Here is a 24,175-nt window from a genome sequence, read left to right as displayed (position 1 = left end):
AAATAACTTTCTGCTCAACTGCTAAAGATATTATTTCATTGCATGTTATCTACCAGCAGCCACAATTCAAACTGTACCTGCGTACTACAACTTTGGGTTTGGGAGATAATCCATGCTGTCTCGCAGGCATGACTCTGGATGCAGGTACCACAGTGAGCCAATCAGATTCTTAAGACGAGAGTCTCCTTTGCAAAGTAAGTTCATGACGTAGAACAATCAGGTCAAGAAAGGCTTCAGTGATACTTCTCAGGAGTTGAATTTCCCTTTCGCATCAGAAGCGGCGATCCCTTATTGATCTGTGTATGCTATACACAAAGGGGCAGATTTACAAGCCCCTTGCGCCTCTTTCACGCCGCTGTTGCGTCACTTTTGTGATGCAGCGGCAGCACAAAGCCAGCGCCATACTGCGGGGTATTTACACAGTGACGCATCTGGGAGATGCGTCACGTTGTAAAGCCCTGCACTACATGTAGGCGTTCTGGCGCAGGGAGGGCGTTCCTGCGCAGGAACGCCTCCTAAAAAATCTACAAGATTTCACTCAGCCACTTTTAAGGCCATGCTGTGTCAAAACCCTGCGCCTGCTTGAAGCAGGCGGAAGGATTGATGCTGCATTTGAAGGATAGGGCACCTCCGAGTCTTACTGGAGCTGCGTCACGCTTGTGTCGCAACTCCAGCAATGCACCGCCTTTACAGCAGCAGATGCGTCATGCATCTGTCCATTTTTGACCGTGGTGCGCCGCATTGTAAATGAGGCGCATACATGATGGCGGAGCCGTGACGTACAATAACTGGCTCATCCCTGCTGATATGCAGGGATGCGACAGTTATTGTGAATCTGCCCCCCAGTATCAAAGTTCTACTAGTACAAGGTTTGCTTCAATTGTCGATTGTAGCTACTCATTCTAGACCACCAATGTTTAAATGCAGCAAATCCCGTCCATATTCTTGGCACATCAGTGGTCATTATCTAGTTTCCTCTGAGCTTACACACACCTATGAACCAGGCAGACAGTCTTTGAACTCTAGCACGATTCAAAGCATATTTTTACCCTAGATGACGTGTGCATGTATGTGTCTGCTGCAGGGCCATGGTGAGACTGTAGTGCCTGTGGAATGTTTGCTGGAGTACAAGAGTCTTTAGATCCTCAGCTAGTTTGTGATTAGTGAGATGGCTTGGTTCTGAAGTGAACTCTACACTGATATAGAATGTTAAGGCGGAATGTAAATGAGGAACCTCATGGTGGAAGAGAATGTGGGTGTCTATTGCAAGAGCGAACTGAATGGTTGAGGTGATGTCACATTTGGCAACGAGCATGGGACAAAAGACTTTTGTCACCTGAACATTGGTTCAGGAGTTTGTTTGGTCCATTGCCGTGACGGGGAACTTCAGTGCAAGCCCGCTGTTGAAGGATTGGGATGTATACTGTTGAGTTGGTGGTGAAAAAGCTGGTTGGTATCTCTGGGAGAAACTGAATGAGCAAGTCAGAGGAGCTGTCAGTGGATGGCCTTCATCTAATGTGGAGATTCGGGGCGTGGGACCTGCTGGTGAAATGCATTGTTGCGCTCCAACATTACCAGGAATAGGCAGACTACAGGCCGAGGTGCCTCCTATAGAGGGTTCTTTTCGTTGGCCCAGTGACGTGTTCGAGGGGCGTGTCCTGCAGCTGCGGCTTACTGATGCATCAGGAATAGAGCGCAACAAGCTCTGCTGCCCAGACAGAAGCAGAACATATCATACGTGAACACATTGGCAGCCATATTGTTTGTGTGGGGCTGATTTCATGAGGGGTCAGCACTCATTATCAGAAGTGCACGGTATTTGAGGAGCAGTGACGGATACACCTTTGCCTGTCTGATACACGGTTACAAACACACCGGTTACATTGCTGCTTGTCCACAAGATGAAAAAAAACACACCTTCTATATTGCTTGTCCATCAGGGGAAAACATGGTGACAAGCACACCGGAATTGAATTTTAATAAGGTAGCAGGCACACCTGGTATAGTTTTCACTGATGCAAATTTGAGAATAATGTAGCTACATTGAGTTGCTGTGAGCCACCTGATATATTTTGTATTTGTGTAAGGCTGTGATTACTGTATTTACTTTGTGTAGATGTAGGATTTATTTAAGACTCTCTCCACAAATATATGCTCTGTGCATCTTAACTCTAGGGATAAGCACACCTGATATTGTTCTACTTATGTTTCACTGTGGTATACTGTGGTTACATTGAATTGCAGTGGGATTTTGTGAATCACATGCATTTAAAACACCTTCCATAATATATGTTCTGATTTGTAGTTAAACTAAACAGTTGTAGCATTGTGTGCTCTGGGAAGCATGTGTAGTGCTGTACAGTTAATATACCATAGATTGTTAGGTTTAAGGTGACAGGAAGGGGCAGAAATGCAGAACGTCACCCCTACTCCATTTTTTCTTGCAAACCCAGGAGAACCACCTGTCAAATGGCAGAAGTGGAAGAACAGTCTAGCGAACTATGCAAGAGTTTGTGGCACAAATGTTACTGATGAATGTAATAATGTCCTTTTGCTTCATTGTTTAGGTGGTGAAGGACAGGACATTTTTGAAGATCTGCCAGACTTAAGCAATGTAGAACAAAGGAACTTGAATGATTATGACATTATGAAGCTAGATCGTCACTATTTACATTAAGTCAACACTATTAAGGAACATTCAGCCTGATTCATGAAGCGAAATAGCGCCCGCAATGGCAGCGAAAACGCAATTGCGGGTGCAAAACATGGAATCGGCATTCATGTACGAAATAGCGAAATCGCTAAAAAATAATAGCGAGCGGAATAGCGATTACGCTGTAAAAGTCGCAGACTCCGGGAAGTCGAGCATTAGCGAAAATGAAATAGCGACCAACCACGGAATCTGCGATTTGAATAGCGAAACGCAATACTGTCTCAATCGGCATTCATGAAAGAAATACATTAGCGAAAAATCGCTAAATCGCACATTAGCGCGGCGCAATTTAAGGACAACTCAAAGCAGGTGGTAACCATAAAAGCCATGATTAACCAAATTTTGAAAAACTGTTAGCCAATCACCAACAGGTCCAGGCCTGACCAATCACACATAAGGACATTCAGCAGCAGCAATAGGCGTTCCACAATGCCTGGGATGTACATGGTGGTGAGGCGGCGAAGGCTACAGCGAGCAGCACGGAGGAGACGCATGAGGCAGGCACGGATTTACCGGCAGCGGGTCACCTTGCTGGGGCAAACCAGAGAACAGATTTATGCCAAATACAGGCTGAATGGGGAAATGATCACCTGGCTGATACAAGAACTCGACCCCATCATGCAGCACCCAACAAGGCGAAACAATTCTGTGCCCACACATGTGCAGGTATTGTGCAGCCTGCACCTCCTGGCATCCGGCAGTTTCCAGGGCATAGTAGCCGCTGCTGGGGGGATTTCCCAGCCCACCATGTCACGCTGCCTCCACACTTTTGTTGACGCCATGCTCACCCAGCTCCACCAGCACATCACATTTCCCACCAGCCAACAGGATTTGGACCTCACAAAACTACAATTTTATAATGTTGCCCATTTTCCCCATGTCCTTGGCTGCATAGACTGTACCCACGTCGCCATCTGCCCACCAGCTGGCACGGAGTATATGTACCGCAACAGGAAGTCCTACCACTCCCTCAACATACAGATGGTCTGCAATGCCAAGACCATCATCACTGACATTGTGGCCCAGTACCCAGGGAGTACCCATGACTCCTTTATCTTCAGGCACAGCGGACTCCACACACGACTGATCAGGGGAGAGTTTGGGGAAGGACACCTACTTGGTAAGTACACTTTGTCGACAATGTCACATTGCTATGAAGTAACTGCGCTGCACAGGCAATCAACATCTGCTCCTCTCATTCAGGTGACAGTGGCTACGCCCTACGGGAATACCTCCTGACCCCTTACCTCAACCCTGCCACACCTCAGCAACGCCGCTACAATGTTGCGCACATCCGGACAAGGAACTGTATTGAAAGGACATTTGGCCTGCTCAAGAGCAGGTTCCGTATACTGCACAAGACAGGTGGGGCCATGTATTACAGTCCTGCAGCGTGCTGCCGCATTGTGGCTGTCTGTGCAATGCTTCATAACATTGCAACCAAGCGCCGGATACCTGTTGACATCTCAGGCAGTGAATCTGAGGGGGACGACCGGCCACCAGCACATGCGCACCATGCACGCGGGGAGAACCCAGCTGAAGGCCACAGACGTCGCAACCACATCACAGCTAACAATTTCTAGCCCACCCCCTTCCCCCACCCCACATATCACAATTGCATGCAAACTGTAATGATTACACAAGGCGTATGTGTGCACCAAAATAAATGTATTTGTTTGAATCACAAAAAATATAAATGGGTGTTCGTAATAACTATATACAAAAAGCAGTATTCATGCATACTGCATGGGACGCTCCATTGCAGGCTTAAGTTCAGCCTGCGTCTGTGTCCCTGTCACAATGTCATTGCCGTCTCCGGCGCACAAGTTGCTGGCGCCTGGGAGCCTCTTCCTCTTCCTGGGCAGCTGGAGGTGGGGCAGCCCTTGCGCTGCGCCTAGGTGGGGGGGCCTGCGTGGCAGAGTGGCTGCTGACACTAGAGGTACCCTCACTAGCATCATCACCCCCCACAATTGCCGGAATCACAGGTGCGTGCAGTGCGGTGACCGCGGTTGTCAAGTGCTCCAGCACCCGGGTGATATCTTCGCAGCACTGGACGAGTTGGTGCTGCTGGGTTAAGGAGCGGCGCGCAAGCAGGGCGGTGGCATTTGCCGAGGAATAATTGGAGCGGCTGTTGGTGGTCAGCCGGCTCAGCAACTGGTGGTGGCGCCTGCCAGCAACACTTCGGTGCTTCACCAGCGCAGCGGTGTTGTCTTCCATTGCCGTCGTCATGCGGTCAATGGCCGCCGTCATGCGGTCCACCCTGTCGCCCACTCCCGCAACATTGCGGCCGATCTTCTGCAGCTGGAGCTGGATGGCTCCCTGCTGCTGCGACTGGCGCTGGTGTAAACGCAGCATGCGCCGCTCCACACTCATGCATGCGTGGAAGTGGCCATTGCCCCTCCTGGTGGTCGGCCGCTGTGTAGCCGATGTGGCTGGCCCAGATGGTGGTGGACGAGCTGCAGGTCTTGCAGCAGCTGGTGTTGCAGGTGCGGCAGGTGTGGTGGGTGGCCTGGCCTTGGCAGCCGGTGGGCCTGAGGCGGATGCTGCAGGCAAGGTGGGTGGCCTGGCCTTGGCAGCCGGTGGGCCTGAGGCGGATGCTGCAGGCAAGGTGGGTGGCCTGGCCTTGGCAGCCGGTGGGCCTGAGGCGGATGCTGCAGGCAAGGTGGGTGGCCTGGCCTTGGCAGCCGGTGGGCCTGAGGCGGATGCTGCAGGCAAGGTGGGTGGCCTGGCCTTGGCAGCCGGTGGGCCTGAGGCGGATGCGGCAGGTGTGGTGGGTGGCCTGGCTGCTGGTGATGGCGCTGGCGCAGGGGCTGGTGGCTGGGTGGCAGGTAGGGATTCCTCCTCCTGGGCCTCCTCGTCGATCAGCAGCCTCTCACTGTCGCTGCTATCTCCTGCACCTGTGAGGGTAAGTGGATACTCATTAGGTGCATGTGACTGACAGACGTGCAGATGTTACATGCATGCTGGGTGTCATTCCCTGGGTGGCTGTGTATTTGCGCACTTTGGAACCTTTCGGGCCGCATTGTGGTAGTACTACATTGTGGACATACTACGTCTCCCACAATGCTTCAGGGCATTTCCTGATACACGGCATGACTAAGGGCCAATGAGTGAGCCTATTTGGTCATGGGCGGTCATAGGGACAGGGTCGCAGTCGCATGCCACTTACCTTGGGTGTCTTGGGTGGGGCGGGAGGAGTCCAGAGGGGTGACGCCAACACACGCCTCCCTCTCCAACGTGTCCTCTACCCGGTCCTCCAGGGGGGTGTTGGGTGGGACAGTCGGGCCACCTCCTCCGGTGCCTGATGCCTCACCAAGGCGCTCCGCAACCCTCTCCTTGGCACGCCCTCGGAGGTCGTACCACCGCTTCTTTAATTCCTCAAGGGACCTGTCCGCAACTCCCACAGAGTTCACACTTGCCGCAATCCCCACCCAGATCCTCCTCTTCTCCTGCTCCGGGACCCTCCGGGAGTTTGCACCAAACAGCTGGTCGTGGTTGGCCACCACACCCTCTATGAGGTTCTCCAGCTCCTGTTCCGAAAATTTCAATTTGCGCTTTCGGCCAGCGCTGTTGCTGGGTCCTGCCTGCGGGTCCTCTGCCATAGCGGTCGCTATTTCGGCGGGGTCGGGATGCGCAAACGGCGGGTTGGTGGCAGCTTTCCGTCGTGGACAGTCGACTGTTGGCGTCACTGTGGTGTTTGGGGGTGGGATTTGGCTGCTTCCTGGTTGTGATGTCATCACGGTGCTCGGAATGCGTCTTCCCGTTTTCCTGATCCCGCGAGAATGCGACTCGCAATCCCGTGCAATCGGGATTGCGAGCGCAATCTCGTGCGATCGGGATTGCGAGTCGCAATTCCCGTTCGCAGGTAGCCGGAAATAGCGATTATTCTGCGTTTTTGGTGGGTCGCTAACGGCTTTAGCGCCCGCATGCGAGTCGCTATTTTTTCTCAGATAAGTACATGAATGCCGTTTTGCGTTTCCTCAATAGCGAGTCGCTATTGATCGCTATTAGGGACACGCAAAACGGCCCGTACATGAATCAGGCTGATTATTACTTTGGTATTAGGGAACAAGGGAAGGATGGGTCCGTAGAGGATTTCGCTGCGGCACTAAGGACATTGGCAGCAAGTTGTACATTTTTGGCTGTTACTGAGGAAAGGACAAGGCACCAATTTGTGTTAAAATGTTTTAATGGCAAGATAAGGGAGGACTGTGTTTAAAGTACGAACCACCACTAGTAGAAGCTATTGCAATGGCCAAGCGTGTTGAGCATATGGTGAAATGTAGGGTGACCAACCGCCCGTAAATTTCACGGACTGCCCGTTATTTGGGTCCGTTGTCCGTTGTCCGTGAGCATTTCTTTCACGGAAGCCATTTGTCCGTAATTTTGGGGATGGCACCCAGCTGTGTTGTTCCCCTGGGACAATCAGAGCCAGCTCCCACTTCTCTGAGGCTGCAGCAGCCCCTCTCCAACGGCGCTCAGTCTTTGACCAGGCCCATTGTCATTCTGATGTGGCTGATTAACACCTAAAGAATGACAATGGGCCAAAGGTGTGGAGAAGCATGGGGGAGGGGGGTCAGATCAGTGTTCCATGGCCCTTCCTAACTTTGATCTGTGACTCGCAGATCAGCACAGGGCAGAATAACAAACAAAAGCAGGATTGATCACTGTGATGCAGCTTTGTGTGTGTGCGGGTGGGAGGAGCAGAGGGTGCAGAAGTAGCCAAAAGCAGCGACAGAAAGAGAAATAATGATAATGTGTGGTATCTGGTTCTTGGTAAATCAAAAAAAAGCACAAGACAAATGGAGTGAGAAAGCGAAGTAAGAATAGAAACAAATAATGTAAGAAAGCTGGAAAGATAGAGAAAGATTTACATTTAACAATGGAAGGAAGGACAAGAGGATGATCAAATGGAAAAAAGGAACACAAAATGAATGTTAATGTGGAATATAGAAATATGAAAAGAAAATGAAATATGAATTTAAAGAATAGAGAGAGTGAGACAAAATTAAAGGATGCACAGACAGAAAGATGGAAAGAAAAATAAATAGAGGATGTAAAGATGAGAGTAGAGAACAAAGGTGGATAGAAAGGACATGAGGAAAAAAAATGAAAAGATGGACAGAATAAAAGACAAACGTCAATATAGGTAAATGCAGTTTTTGGCCAAGTTTCTTTCCTGCTGTAAAAAGCATACTTTTGCATTATTTTTGCAAATTTTCATCAGGGGAACAATTTTCACTTCAAAAGGAAAGGCAGGGATAGCTCACTTTGCTCCTTTATTTAGTGCCATATAAAGCGGGGGTATTTTAGTTTTCTGCCCTCTGCCTTCCAATGGGCCCTTGTGTAGTTACAGCATGTGGCATGCCATCCTCTGCATAGTTCTAGGGCACAGCATGCTGCTTTTGTGGAGGCGCCATGCTGGAGGACCTAGCTACATTTTGAAATATCCGTCAGGAAGAAAGGCAAAGCCTTCCGAGTGCTTTGCGAGCCTGCAATTTTTGGGCCATAACAACAATGTCTATTTAACTCTGGTGATTAATGTATCTCTTGGGGAGATCTGAGGTTTCACTAATCCCTGTTTTGACTCATCATAAAGAAGCAAAAAGGCATAATGCGCCTCTTGTAAAGCACAAAGTGTATCATTCAGAGCAAAGTATTTATTTGTATAATTGTAAAGACAACCCCAACAACTATGTTATGTGTTATACCCACAGTTTGTATTTCAGGGTCACTGGAATTCTGTGATTGTGTGACTTCAACAGTTTCCGCATGATTATGGATTTGCCACATGTGCCACATAATCCATCATTAGCTGAATATAGCTGAATATTCTAATTTAAAAGGTTTCTTCCTCAAATAGTTAAAAATAACTAAAAAGGCAGTGATGTGTTGCAAAAGCCCTATGTAAAGTTTGACTGGTCACCTTCCTTTGCATATTACTATAGTTGGGTGTAATATGGGTACTAATGAGGTGCAACCTATGACCAGAAAGTGTTAAAATGTGCAAAAAATGAGAAATTAATATGGTAATACTATGACAAAATGTGCAGCATTCCGCTGCATAAAATCCCTTTTCTTGCCAAATAATTTAGTCAACCCTGCAGCATAATTTGGCCCTCCCTGCTGCCATGTGGCTCATGTACCTTGTAGGCCTCCTTGTCTTAAGTAACAATTTCCTATATATTGATTGACATTCTTATATGAGTCATTGTCTCTGAACAATAAGTGTGTGATCTAAAGCACATAACACTCTACATTGGGCTGAGCATCACCGTAAAATAAATGAAATATACAAGAGGGTAGGTCTATATAGAGATGAGGGGCATAGAGGTAGTTAGTGGCAGAATCTGTGCAGAAGGACGTCTATGGTGAATGGGTATAATGAAGGCTGAAGGTCTCTGCCTCCCCTGCAGTGTAGGTGGGACAACACTTCAAAGGAACTACAAACTGTTAACAAAATATCATATGAAATACCACAAAAAGGCCTGCAGAGTTGCTCAAAGCTGTGCACATATCAAAACGGTGAGATGCACGATTGTCTCAACTTAATCTAAACTTATTTTGACGTGTACTTATGTTGCTTGTCTATTTACTTACTTATACACTATTGCACGACCTCCTCTGATGTGTCTGAAAACGTACCTTTTGTCTCAAATTTCTATCCTGAATTTTGACCTTCTGTCCTGAATTTTGTCCTGAATTTTGACCCTTTGTCCCGAATTTTTAAACTCACAGTCCTGAATTTGCAACTATGCCGGTTGGTCACCCTAGTGAAATGTGTGGGTGAATTGAGCAAGGAGAACACGCAGAAATCCAATACAGACAATGTCACTGAAGTCGTATGTCAAGTTAAGCAGAAGTTCAACACTTTAGATAACAAAGTTAGTATGGTTGAACCAAAAGTAAATTCAGAATTTCAAGGCACCTGTTTCAGGTGTGGGAGGTCTGGACATAATGCTAATGCAATTTCCTGTCCTGCAATTCATATTTTGTGGAACCAGTGTGATATATAAGGTCACTTCTCAAAGTATTGGAGAGGGAGAAACATAAAAGAACGAAACTGGAGGTAAACAAAAAATTTAGGGGCATATTACCAAGGGCAATATCGCCACTTTAGCGGGAAAAATTCCCGCTAAAGCGGCGATAATTTTATCGCCCTATTGCCTAGCTGTCGCTAACACCAGTTAGCGACAGCTAATAGGCGATAGCTAGCATTTAGGGGCCCACTCTGCATGTCAGCGATGATTATCGCTAATGACATGCAGAGTGGACGTGCCAAGATGTTAGCGACTGGGAACAGTCGCTAACATCGCTATACCCTATTACCAACTTTTGGAAATAATCGCGCTAAGCGCGATTATCTCCAAAAGCTAACGCCTGCCCAGAGCAGTTCTTGAATCAACGACTAATAGAAGACTTGAACTTCTTTGAATAGCGTGTTTTCGTCGTATTGGGACTGGCGAACACAATGGGACCGTGAATAATAGGACGAGCTTAAGATAAGGTTCTTGAGTTACCGGTGTGGGGAGATATACAGATTAACACAGGCTGTGTTTAATGGAGATTTTTCACTCGTTTTCCACCTGGAGGGATTCAAATTCATAACTGCTTTTTACCATGCTTGAATTGGGCTGGAAATTTATGACATTTTGCTGTGGTAAATCATTATGATTATTTGATGCCCATTGTCCTGATGAGGCCTAAAACTGTTTGACAGGCCGAAACGCGTCGACAGTTATCACCAGTTTCGACACCCTTTTGATTTGGAAACTTCATGGATATAATCCCTAGGAGTACAATTTAATTTGAAGCTATAAAGATATTGATTATTGCTTCCCATGCTCCTTGGATTTTTGGTGTTCGAAAAGGAATTAAGGCCGTAAAAGACATTGCTAATATTTTCCTTGAATACAACTAATTGGGCTTCATATATAACCCATGGATTTAGGGTTAACAAAAAGAAAATTTGATTGTGTTGATTTCTTTCTCACAAGATGAAATATTGTGTGAATAGTTGATTCGTACATATGATGAAAAATGTAAAAGTTTTTTACAAAGAAAATTACTAATCATAGTTTTTTGCTTGTGTCATTTATTTTAGTTGGTGTTAATAGCCACTAGATGAACGTATCAATATTGTCATAGATTGGTTCTTTATAATTCATAGTGTTCTGAGAGAGATAATTTCTAGTATCTGTCTCTGTCAAAAAGTTCTTTGTAAGTAAAATACCATTGGCATCACATGTCTTTAGTTAACAGAGCAGTTCTTAGCCATGTTATCCAATGGTAGGTGGATAACATGGCTAAGAGCATTTGCTCGCTAATGCATGAATATCGCGGACTTTTCAGCGATATTAATGCATTTCGGCCGATTTTTATCGCTTAGGAGATAAACCTTGATAATATCAAAGCTCCTAAGCAATAAAAATCGTCGGAGCGCAGTGATATTTAAATGCCCGCTAACCAAGCTTAGCGATAATTATCGCTATAGCTTGGTAATATGCCCCTGTGTTTCAAGTGAATGAATGTGAGAATGAACATCCTTCGAAATGGGTCAATGTTCAAAATTGTAAAATCAAAATGAAATTTGATTTGTGTTTGCAGTTGACATTAATGTCCGAACAACTTTACAGGCATGGTGAAATTATATATGTCAAATGTGAAACCCACAGGGTATTGTGGGTCACCTATAAAGATGTATAGATACTTTATAGGGTGTTTGGATTACAATGGGCGATTTGTAGAGACTAAGATATATGTGTCAGGCAAAGGTGACAATTTACTAAGTAGGCCACATCAGGGACGGTTATTAGTTACACTTAATCCAAATGCATCATCAACCATTCAGGTACAAGAAGTAATAGGAGACGGGAACAAGTATGAAACTATGTTCAAAGATTTGTTCAGGGTTAAACTAGGTTTTCTGCAAGGTTACATGCATCGCATTAAGTTGAGGGTGGGTGCCAAGCCTGTTTTAGCTAAAGTAGGAAAAGACAGCTATTAATGTCTGTTAGAAATGGGATTTCTGGCTAGCTGAGATTTGCGCCAAAGCGAGGCAGAAACTTCCATTCTAGTCAGGATAAGGGAGTTACACTTCTAAAATAACCCCTGCTCACCTGCTTGGTAGCTTGGCACGAGCCACCAGGCTTATCTAAGAGGCAGTGTGTAAAGCATTTGCACATAACCAACAGTAAAACAGTGTACGCACTACAGAAGGACACCACACCAGTTTAGAAAAATATCAAATTTGTATATACTTAAGACAAGACCATATACGATACAAAATCCACAATACTATACTTCAAAATCTTCACTTATCAAAATATGCTTTTAAAAATAGTTCCTTGATGTCGATAGCTCCGTCCGGGCCTATCACGGCGTCGTGAACAACAAATCCAAAAACAGTTCTGGCTGACCGCGGGGTTGCAGGCCAACTATGGTGTCAGGAAGACCCGCAAACAGTACCTTTCAGAGATGCAGGGCGATGGCCCCCTTGAAGTCAGTCGCATTGCAGATCGAGCTCCTTTCTGATGGGATCTGGAGCGCTGGCGCCAACAGGCGTTGGGTATTGTGGTGTGAAGCGCAGCGGTGCCCCCAGGTCACGGTGCGAGCAGCAGCTTGGTGGCGGCATCAGATGGTGTCGTCGGTGAGACCAGGGTCACGGTGCGAGATGGAGGTGGTGCTCGTCACGGTGCTAGCAGGTCACGGTGTAAGCAGCGGCATTGTCGTTGCTGAAGCGCTGTGGTCTGGCGAACTGGAGTTGATGGCGGCGGTAGGCCAAGGCTGCGGTGCAGGATGAGGGCGGTGCGTTGTGTAACTTATGAGATGTGCCCTTGAACCATGGTGCAAGCAGACGCGTTGATTTCGGCGGGAAGTGGCGGCGTCAGGCCAGCCACGGCATCCTCATGAAGCCAGGCAGTGCGGAGTGCGGTGCAAGCAGCGGCTCGGTGGCGGATTCAAGAGGCGTCGTCGGTGAGACCAGAGTCACGATGCGGCATTGCGGCAGTGCTCTCTGCGGGGCCAAAGCTTCAGCGTAAAGCGAGGCGGTGCGGAGTGCGGTGCCCACAGGTTGCGGTGCAAGTAGCGGCTCGGTGGTGGCATCAACAGGCATCGTCGGTGAGAGCTGGGTTGCAGTGCAGCATTGCGGCGGTGCCCTCTGTGGTGCCAAAGCTTCATCATGAAGCAAGGCGGTGCGGAGTGCGGTGCCGACAAGTTGCCGTGCAAGCAACGGCTTGGAAGAGGCATCAACAGGCGTCGTCGGTGAGACCAGGGTTGCGTTGCGGCGGTGCCCTCTTCGGTGCCTTCAGGAACGGAGTCGGCAGTGGCATCATAGACGTAATTGAGTTGGTGTTCTTCGGGTTGCAGCACAAAACACACAGTCCCCGGTGCTGCGGGTCGAAGAACTTGAAGTCTTTGCTGTTCCTGAGACTTCGTGAAAAGAGGGCAAACACTACCTGCAAGGCCTTGGAGAGAATCACAAATTAGGTTGCAGAACGTCCAGTCCAGGCCTTTCACTGCCCAAGACAGAAGCAGCCACTGCAGGTCAGCCCAACAAAGCACCCAGCAAAGCAGTCATTCCTTTTCGCAGTTTCTCCAGCTCTCCCTCTTGGCAGTCTTCTTGATCCAGATGAGTTCTAAAGCTAAGGGGTCTGGGACCCAGTATTTATGTCCAAATATCCTTTGATCTTTCAGGCAGAGGGTGTCTGTGACCGGCCAGAACCTTCTCTGGTGTGAATTTCTTGCAGGAGGTGGAGACAGCATTTGTCAGAGGCAGACCAGGCCCTTTGAGGTGCAAGGAAATCTCCTCCCCCTTCCCCCATCGGAGCCCAGGTCTACTCAGCCCTTTCCTGACCTACATAGTCCATCTGGAGCCCCTCCAGCCCACTGTCATCCAAAACCCAGACAGGCAATCCACATTCCAGCAGAGGCACACGGGATGACTGAGCAAGAAAATACCAACTTTCTAAAAGTGGTATCGTCAAACGCAGAATGTAAAAAACACCTTCACTATAAGATGCATCTTTAGATTCTGACTTCAGGCATACTTAATTTCATTTTCTTACTGAATATCCTGGGCCAGTTATGTTTATAAGATGTTATAAACAAACCTCCCATTCTATCCTATGGGGAACTGGTAGCACTGCAATAGTGAAAAACGAAATTGGCTGTAATTCACTTTTAGGATATGCCACACACACCAGGACATGTCCTACCTTTCACATACATTGCACCCTGCCCACAGGGTACCTTGGGCCAACCTGAGGGATGTCTGACATGTAAGAAGAGGGAAGGTTAGGGACCGGCCAGTGTGTGCACTGGCCTCGTCGACATGGCAGTTACAAACTGCACGCAGACTCTACAATGGCAGATCTGAGTTACCATTTTCGGGCTACTCACGGGGGTGGCACAACCAGTGCTGCAGGCCCCCGGGTAGCATTTGATTCACCGGCCCTGGCACACGCAGTGCACTTTACTAGGGGCTAACAGGTAAATCAAATATCCAATCATGGAAACACCAATCCACAACACAATTTACACAGATAGCATATGCACTTTAGTACTGATTAGCAGTGGTAAAGTGCCCAGAGTCCTAAAACCAACACACACAGGTCAGGGAAAAATAGGAGGAAAAAGCAAAAGGTTTGGGGATAACCCTGCAAAAAGGACCATTTCCAAAATGTCTAAGAAGGGGTTCAGCGGGAGATCATGAGTCTCATTGAAATGTGAGTTATAGAGACCGTAGAGTCCACAGAATGGTTGACTCCCATTGTCATAGCGAAGAAGTACTACATTGAGAGGTGTTTGTGTGTCGATCTCAGGGCACTCAGTAGAGCAGTTATAGTGGATAGATTTCCACTTCCCAACATTGATGAGATGGTGTCGACCATCACTGGTGCAAGATATTTCACTACCTAAACCTTCTCAAGAACTAACTGCTTTCATTACCCCCAGGGGGATTTCAAGTTCCTACGCATGCCGTTTGTCTAGTATCAGCAGATTCCGTTTTCCAGAGGATCATGGTCAATATTTTGAGAGGAATCCATGGAGTTCGTTGTTATCAGGATGACACACTTATTTTTCGGAAAAAAGAGGAACATGATGCTAGGGTTGAGAAGGTATTGGAGAGGTTTTTAATAGCAGGATTAACTTTATGGAGAGACAAGTGCACATTTTAGTGACAGAAGTTAAATATTTAGGGCATCACATTTCGGGAAGTGGCATTAAACCAAAGGAAGAATTTGTTAAAACCATAGTGATCTTGAAGGAACCTTGTTCTAAGGAAGAATTTACGTATTTTCTTGAGATGGCTGAATTTTAGAGTAAATTTGTGAAATCTTTTGTAGCTAAGACCTCTCATCTCAGAGAGTTGTTAAGCAAGAATGTAGAGTTTGTTTGAAATGAAGCTTGTAGGGAAGAATGTATACAAGTGAAGAAGGATCTTGCCAATGCCCCCAATTTACAAACATTCATTCCGGGTGAAGATACTTGCATAATCACTGACGCTGGTAGTAAGGGATTGGGAGCAGTCCTTGTTCAAGTGAGGTACACAATTTATTGTTTGTGCTTCAAGACGCATGAGGGTCGCTGTGGTGAACTACTTGGTTATCAAAAAAGAAGCACAACTGTTTAAAAATGCTGTCAGGACAGGTGATGGCAGGATTTGGAACCTTAATCAAGTGATGCACTCCCAGCATGAGGCAAACATGAATAAATCTGCAGGACAATCTATGAATGTAAGACCTAATTTTTTCATGGATGTTGAAAAAAGTGGACAATGTAGGAAAGGTTCAAAGAAACACAAACTTTTTTATCTAAAAGACTAGATTAGAAGTTGTATGTGTGTATGGCTAGGTTCAGAAGAGAAAGAAACAAGACTCACTTTTCCAGGATATCGAAATTTCCTGTGAGTGCAACATGTGTGCCAGTCCCCTAAATGGAGGGCAGCTCCGAAAAATAGAGCTCCAGCATTGGCAGAATACGCCAATGCCAAATCAACCACAGATGGTAAACAAGTATGGTTAGAGGAGTATCAGGCATGCATGGCAGGTAGTGGAGTAGGACAGGCAGAGATGTTGGAGCTGAGGGAGTCGGTCTTTGGCCAAAATATCAATTAACGAATTTCGGGAGGCAGAAATATCGAAGAACAAATATTGTGATACATTAACCCCTCCGCTGCGCTGAACGCTCTGAGATGGTGCGGAACGTTCTATTGCGCGGGCGGGGCAGCGACGTTCAGCGGACGTGCGAAGCACTACCGAGATAGCGCACGCGACGTCCGCTGAACGTGCGCAGCACTTAAAGGGTTAATATCGTGATTCACAAAATTGTTTACAAGAATTTCGTTTTTTGGAGGAAGTAATATTGTTTTAAATAATATTGTTGTTATTAATATTGTTTTCAATAATATGGTGGTTAAAATATAGTTATTTAATTATTTGAATGTGTTTTTGCTTCATATGAGATTTTTTTTTAAATATGGATTGTAATTTTAAGAGATATAGAATTTTGTACATCAATGTATAGTGTCATAGCAGGTTGGAGGGTTTATAGGGGGATATGGTGGGAAGTTAATTAGCTAATAATAATTATGAATTATTTCATCAATTTTATTTAGTTATATGATTGATATACATGTAAATGAGGTAATATTTATTTATGTTACATATTATCTGCAGAAAAGGTATAGGGTAGGAAGTTAAATGAGAAATAATTAACAATTAATTATAATTTTAATTCAGTATTTCACTGATTTTAATTATTTAATTTATGGAATACTTATTTAGTTTACTTATATTTTAGTTACAGGCTGCTGGGTTTGTAAGGGTAATGGGAGGAAAGTTAATGAAGTAATCATTAATTAATTATTAATTTTTATTTTCAAATATTTATCTAATCTAGGGGTCAATTATGATGGCGGACGGATCGCCACCGCCATCCAGGCGGTGGCGAGCCGTCCACCAACCTTGCCCGTCCGCCACCTATTTCCCCCCCGCCATATTATAATGGCAGGGGGGACCGTGGCGGACGGAAAGACCGTCCGCTGCTTTTCCGCCGCGGTCGCAAGGCGACCACGGCGGAAAAGGTCTAATATGGTGGTGGTGTCTATCAGACACCGCCAGCCATATTAGGATGGGCTGAGGGGAATGCCTTTCCGTGGCGGCAATGCCGCCACGAAAAGGCATACGGTCCTTGCTTTGGGGGCCCGTTGTGGGCCCCCAGGGTGAAGGGGGTGGGGGGTGCACATGGGGGGTACCTATGGTCCCCCCCTGCGTTTCAGAATACAACATGGCAGGCACCGCACCGTGCCTGTCATGTTGTGCTTTGAAACGCACAACATGCATTTTTTGCATTGGGGCGGGCGGTGCTTTTAGCACCGCGCGCCGCAATGTAAAAAATGCACGATGCACCCGCCACTGTGGCAAGTGCATCCTAATTCGAGGCACGGGACATCCGCCCCTGTGGCGGACGGTCCCGTCCTCCGACAGGATGGCGGACGGACATCCTAATTGACCCCTTAGTTTTTTTAATATTTAAATGATGGAATACTGATGTATTTTAATTATATTTTAATTGTGGGCTGCTAGCTGTGTAGGGGTCTAGACTGGGAAGTTAATTAAGTAATAATTATTTAAAAATTAATTGTTAATTCATTATTTAATTGATTTTAACTATGTAAATTATGCAATACCTATTTTTAAGTTATATTTTAAGTGTGGGTTGCTAGGTTTATAAGGAATAGGATGTGAAGTTAATAAAAAATGTAATAATTATTTATTGGTAGATAGTTAATTATTTTATTAAGTTGTAACTATTTACATGTATATATTTATATAATGCTTTTTTTATGTTTCCATTACATATATATTTATGTTATTTAATCATTTTTATATTGAGTTTAATATTTTTTCTACACTAATTGTGTCACTTATAAATGTAATGTTCTAGAAGTGAAGTACTTTAGACTGCAGTACGAATAGTAAAATTAACCTCTTTGTAATTCAACTCTTTCCCTACTGTTGTGCTGTTTGGAGAGGGAATAGTACATCTCACCGATCAGAAATCCAATACAGTCACTACTGTTGCACAGACTGGAGTCTGACTAGTATATCTTACCCCTCTGAAATCTAGTGCTTTTCTTACTGTTAACCTATTTGGAGTTCAACACTTTCCTTACTGCTGTGGTGTTTAGAGTGGTAATAGTAAATGCTACTTCTACAAAGTCCAACACTCTCCCTACCGTTGCTTAATTTAAAATGGGAATAGTATTTTTAATATTGCTAGACTTCAATAATTTTTATAATATTGGCTAAATAAAGTTGATAGCATTAATTGCTATATTTTTTACATTATTTATTTTTATTTGAACATTTATTTTAATGTTTAAAGTATTGCGTGTAAATGTGTATTTGGGGTTTTTCAATTTCTAATAATATTTTTAATTTATCAGTATGAATATACATAGATATAGATTTTCATATTAATAGATTTAAAATATGGAAAACAATATTCTGTATACTAAATATTTTTATTGAATATATACATATATATTTTCATAGTAATACATACAATATTTTAATATTGAGTATAATCTTAAATAAATATGTTTAATTAAATATGGTGCTTGAAAGATATATATATAATTATATAACTATATATATATATATGTTTCTATAAATATAAACACATATAAATGTGTTTTTGTGTTTATATAAGTATGTATTTATATATATAGTATTAAATATTAGTGGAATATATTTAATTTACATTATATTAAAATTATATAGTAAAATATTTTACATTTACTACTTTAAACTGTATTTACAAAAAAATCGATATTTTGTCTATTTTTGGACGAGAGAAGTGTCAACTATATTTTCTTATGACAACAATATTATTACCACAATATTTTATTAGTGATCGGAGGGAGTCAGCTTCAATATGCATTGAAGCAAGAAATGGAGTGTGATGTCTGTCGGTGTTTAGTTGTGAAATGGTATTGCATGCACAATTATAAAAAGCAAACAAATAAAATAAACAAAGAGAAAAGAGAGATAAATGTCAAATTAAAAACACAACAGAGAAAATAGAGATTAGAAAAGAGAAAGATATAGGGGCCGATTACGATGCGGTAGTAAATAGCTCCGACCCTCGGTCGGAGCCATTCTTACTGCATCGTAATCAGCTGTTCTGATTCATTTCCGACCGACCCATTTGGATGGAGTCGGTCGGAAAGGATTCCGAATAGCTTCCAATGGTCATTCGGAAAGCCTCCAGTAATCCCAAGGGTGGCTCTTTCCCCCCAAGGGATTGCAATGTCGGATTCCGACAGCCTTTCTGTGCCGGCCTTTCCGGTACAAAAAGGATGTCAGAAGGCAACTTTGGGGGGGCCCCAGCATGGCCCCCATGGGTGCAGGGCCTCCGGGTTGGAGGCCGAGGGGACACCTATGGTGCCCCCTGTTAATCCCTGCATCCCACAAAAGTGCCTGCCACAGTTGCATGGATGAACTGCACCTCTTCTCTTTAAAATTAGAGCATACATTCTGGTTGTAAAGAATAGGAGTGCAGCAGAACAGTGTTCGGCCGCATCCTAATTGCTGCGTTGGGATAAGATGTCGGTCTGTCCCAGTACCAAATTGATGTCACTGGACTCAGGTCCGTCCAACATTGAAATCAGGCACATAGAGGGGAAGAAATCTCCATGTCTACAGCACTGTCACCCCCAATAGAAAAGAAATGTTGAGAGTCAGTGTAAAAATAGGAATTTAAAGTATATCAATGCTGCAACTATGCATATTGATGCATATCATTGCATTGTATATCACTGCTGGGGTGCGGCAAAATCAGTGAAAAAGGACAGGTAATAATATGCGGTGTCAGTGTTCTAGCTAATGTGGGATACAAAACATGCAGTGATAGATGGCATGGGTTGTGGACCTTGGTCAGTGGACTCAATAATTCTCGCTTCGGTGCTTACTCTAATCAGGGGTTCCACTCTGCAACTCTGGGCATTAGCTTGCCTAATCTCCACAATGGCTCCATCAATTCCGGGGATGCCTGGCTCCACCTTGGGGACTCCCAGCAGGGACCATCCCACAGGGAAAGCCAGGATGGGTTCCCCAGAGTTATACAGCGCCAGGAGACCTATGGACGGGTAGCAGTGCGCTTGACAAGCTCAAATACATTTACATTTACATGTACTGATGTGGGGCCATGTGATCTAGGACGCAGCAGGGCAACGAGTCTCTCAGTGGTGCGGTGTTGCTGGATCTGGGAAGTAGTGTAATACTGGCTATGTTAAGGGGCCAGAAGTTGTAAGAAATGGGGCAGGTTCTTGAAGAGGACAAGCAGTGGTGTGGGGAAGTCATTGGTGAAGGGCAAGAAGAAGTGATTGCAGGACATGAAATCGTACAGGACAGCAGTCACAGCTCGTGCAGGTAAGACAAGGGAAAATGTATTATTTATTTAATTTTCCCTTGTGGTCGTCTGTCGAATCCCCCCCAACCTGGCCCCACCACTATTACCTGCACGGGGCCGTGGCTGCAGGACAGGCACAAGAGCTGAGCCAGGACAGACAGTAGGAAGAATTCAGCTTTTCCGCCTAGTGGATCATAAGATCTGCTAAGAAAATTCTGGGCAGGCTTGTAGGATTGAGATTTATTCAATGCAACAAATACTTAAAAATTTGGTCGGACCTTTGCGCTAAAGAGTAGCGCGGAGTGACCAAAATTCCATCAAATCCGTGGGCGAAACAAAACATTAAGCTCACCCCTAGTTGTCTTTAACTCCATGCGTGCGGCGCATTTTCCCGCTGTGCGCTGACTTTTCGAAAAACCCGCGGTTCATGACGAGCTCAGCTCGTCATGAGCGTACGAGAGGCGTAACTCATGACGAGCTCAGCTCGTCATGAGCGTCGAAGGGGTTAAGATACCCTTAGTAGGTCTATAACACATACATATTTGCGGCCAGCTATGCCAAAGTGTTGGACTCTTTTCAATGTTGATTGCCTCAAGGTGGTGATCGCTAGTGGTAAGGTGTGTGTCTCAGCTGGATAGATGTGGAGTGGCATAGATGAACAGACCTGCTGATGCACTGTGTCATGTAATATGTCCACAGCCTTGCTCTGTTCCTGTGCCACATGTGGCCAGCTGTTGTATGCACCTGGGATCAAGGCCCTATTCTATGTTCTGTACCAATGCCAAAGACTTTCTTATGCTTTGTTCACCTGCTGGTCCAAATAATATTTGTAAGACACTGCACTTGTGGAAATTCCTTGTGCCTCACTCTGCCTCTGGACACAAAAACTGTTAGGATGTGATACACTCCATACCCCTTTGTTCAATATTTGGACCAAGAACGAGGCCCTGTGACTGGATTGACACAAGGTTTGCATAATATTTTCAAGGTGTAATTGCCTGCAGATGCTTTCATTGCTGCCACGTGCCCCTCTGGTTCCTCCCTCCCATCAGTCACCAGGGGCAGAGCAGCAGGACTGCACGAGCCTCCTACAAATCTCATATCATGGACCCTTATTGCACTAGACTTCATAAAAACGTGGCTATAAAAAGTCAAGTCTGTACTGTAAAGAATACAGCATCCCTCAGAGGAAAACATAATAAAATATGAAATTGCCCTCTCTCCTTTCAAGTTCATGCTGCAACCAAGAAACCGGAAGTTGCATTTGCAACCTTGCAGCTGGAAGTTATCCTCCCTAGGAAAGCACTACCTGTCTTTCCAATACTTCCAAAAGTGTTGACTAGCGCCGCTCTGTGGTGAACTGATGCCATTACACTTGGTTAATTGTTTATCATGGGAGTGGTAAATCATGTTGACATGCACAGTGTCAATTTAGTCTAGCGCCACTCTGTGGTCAACTGATGCCATTACATTTAATTGTTTATCATGGGAGTGGTAGCTCATGCTCAGACATGCACAGTAGTGCCGCATTGTGGTGAACTGATGACATTACAACTGGTTTATTGTTTACAGAGGGAGTGGTAGGGAATGGTAGTTCAATAAAGGGACAGTAGTAGTGCCAAGATGACTATTGGACAAAGGCAACACCAGTTATGACCAATCAAAGCTGGCTGATTATAGTTCAAGAAAAAAATCATCATATAGAGACCATATAGCTTTGAGATCCAAAAGGAAACATCTGGTGACAGTCCCAAAAATTAAACGGTTAGAAGTGGAGGCCGTCTTTTTGCATATAATGTGGGTAAGACCTGGTACCGCCTCCCACTCTATATCCGTTCACAATCAAACTACCTGAATTTTCGCAAGTAACTGAAAACTCTCCTCTTCCCTTGATATGTTTGGAACCGGTATAGGAGCTACTATTAGCGCTGGGATGCCCTCGGGTAACCAAGCACTTTACAAATGCTAACTCATTCATTCATTCATATAATGAAATTAGGCCTGGGCGGTAAATTCCGTTCCGCTCGCGGAATTTGGGTAATTTCGCGTTCCGCAGAGAACGTGAAATTGCCCACAATTCTGCGTTCCACGACTTTGCGAAATGTTTTGCTTGTTCGCGTTCTCAAAATGTGTGTTCTCAAGATATTTCCCCCCGAGCACGCAAACAGCAATTGCGAACAGGAATAAAGAATTGTGAACAAACAATTCCGCGTGCTTGCGGAATTTCTGCGTGTTTGCGGAGATTTATTACCGTTTCGCGGAGATTTGCGTAACGCAATTCCGCCCACCCCTAAAAATGAAATAGGGCATCTACAGAATTCCTATCCCCAATTTGAATATTAATGTTAATTGCAACTCAGCAGATGGCAGGTGTACTTTTCATCTTGAAACACCTGAGCATGGTTTGTTAGTGATGTAAGGTGGCCTCGGCACTTTTCGGAGTAAAGACTGCTCTCAGCATAGTTTTTATGCTCCCCATTTGAGGAAGGTTTGAACTACAGCGTTGGGCAATGGGCACCCCAAGAGCCCATAAATGTGTCCTCGGAAGCTCCATTATGTGTGACTTTATGTGCTCGGTGTGTCCCAACTCTACATTCTTAATTGTTTCTTTATTCGTTATGGCGGAGTGCCGTAAATCAGGGGTAACCTGGTTCATGGTATACTGTACCCCTGTTCTGATGCACAGCACCACGGAAATCCCTGAACTTCACTCTGCTACTCTCTATTTTTTTACTCTGTGATTTATTCTGTTATTTTTAACTACTATCTTTTGATTTTGTCTATATTCTCTGTTTGCACTAGGAAGCTGTTTTTCAGCATATAAATAAATTGCTACTATCCTATCCTAAACTAAACTCTTGCATAGCACAAAAACAATTTGGCAGGGGTCTTCGAACTCTTTAATGCCTTGTTCCCCATGGGAAAAAATTATTGCCCGCTTCCCTCAAAATTTTTAACAATTATTCTAATAAACTGGCAATGTTTAAATAGGTTGGTCTTATTGAAACATTGCAGTTAAGCCTTGTAACGTTTTAAAAATGCAATTAAATACATGATTGCCAAACATACTATTCTGGTCAGGCAGGCCTTACTAATGTGTAAATGTATGCATATTTTAAGTATTAGAAAGGGGGGTGGGAGGTTTGAAGAATATTTGGAGCCCCACTCATCCCCTGCTGGAAAAAAAGAACGGTTATCAGCATAATGCTTCTTTTGGCCAGAGCCTGGCGACCCCCAGGGACCACACCCCCGAGATTAAAACCTCTGCAATAAGGTTTACTCACTGCCCTCTGACACCCCATTCAAATATGCCAGGTTAAACCTCTGCCTAACAAGCCAATTTCATCACCGGATACTTTTTTTAAAGTCGAATTATTTGCACCAATTTTTGATATATAGCGGCATTGATAACTATACAGGAAAAAAAGGCTATTGATTCCTTGATTATACCCGTGGGGGCAGGAGGAGTCTAACGCTTAACCCTTAATTAGCTGTGCTCATTGCGATGGCCAGCAAAAACGGTACCAGCGAATCTGGGTCTTATATAGGGGTCAAACTGAATCACATGCACAAAAATCTCTGAGCACAGATTCCACTTAGGGGGACAAAAAAAAAAATATTTCTGGGGAAAAAAAATTCCAAATTCTAATTTGCAGGATCAGGTTGGTGGAATTTTACATGTGTAAATTGCACTTTCAAAAACCGAAATCTCATCAATATATTGTGTTTTCCATGGAGGTTAATGCATGAGAATGGGTGGGGATTTGGGCGTTGCAGGAGTCAGGGCCTCGCAACATGCAGTGCACACCACTAAACAGGTAAAAACAGGTATTTCACAAATACTTTGCAGGTAGTTTTCCACTATGGGAAGCAAATCTAGGGGCATATTATCAAAGGGGTTTATCTCCGCTTTTTTGGCTTTAAAAGCCAAGAAAGCGGAGATAAAATTATCTCCCTATTACCTAGTTGTCGCTAACACCAGTTAGCGACAGCTAGTAGGAGACAGCGACCATCTTGGGCCCCGCTTTGCATGTCAGTGAAATT

This window comes from Lissotriton helveticus, chromosome 5_1, assembly GCF_964261635.1.
Source record: "Lissotriton helveticus chromosome 5_1, aLisHel1.1, whole genome shotgun sequence".
In the NCBI taxonomy this organism is placed as follows: Eukaryota; Metazoa; Chordata; class Amphibia; order Caudata; family Salamandridae; genus Lissotriton; species Lissotriton helveticus.
Note: the sequence above shows the minus strand (reverse complement) of the source record.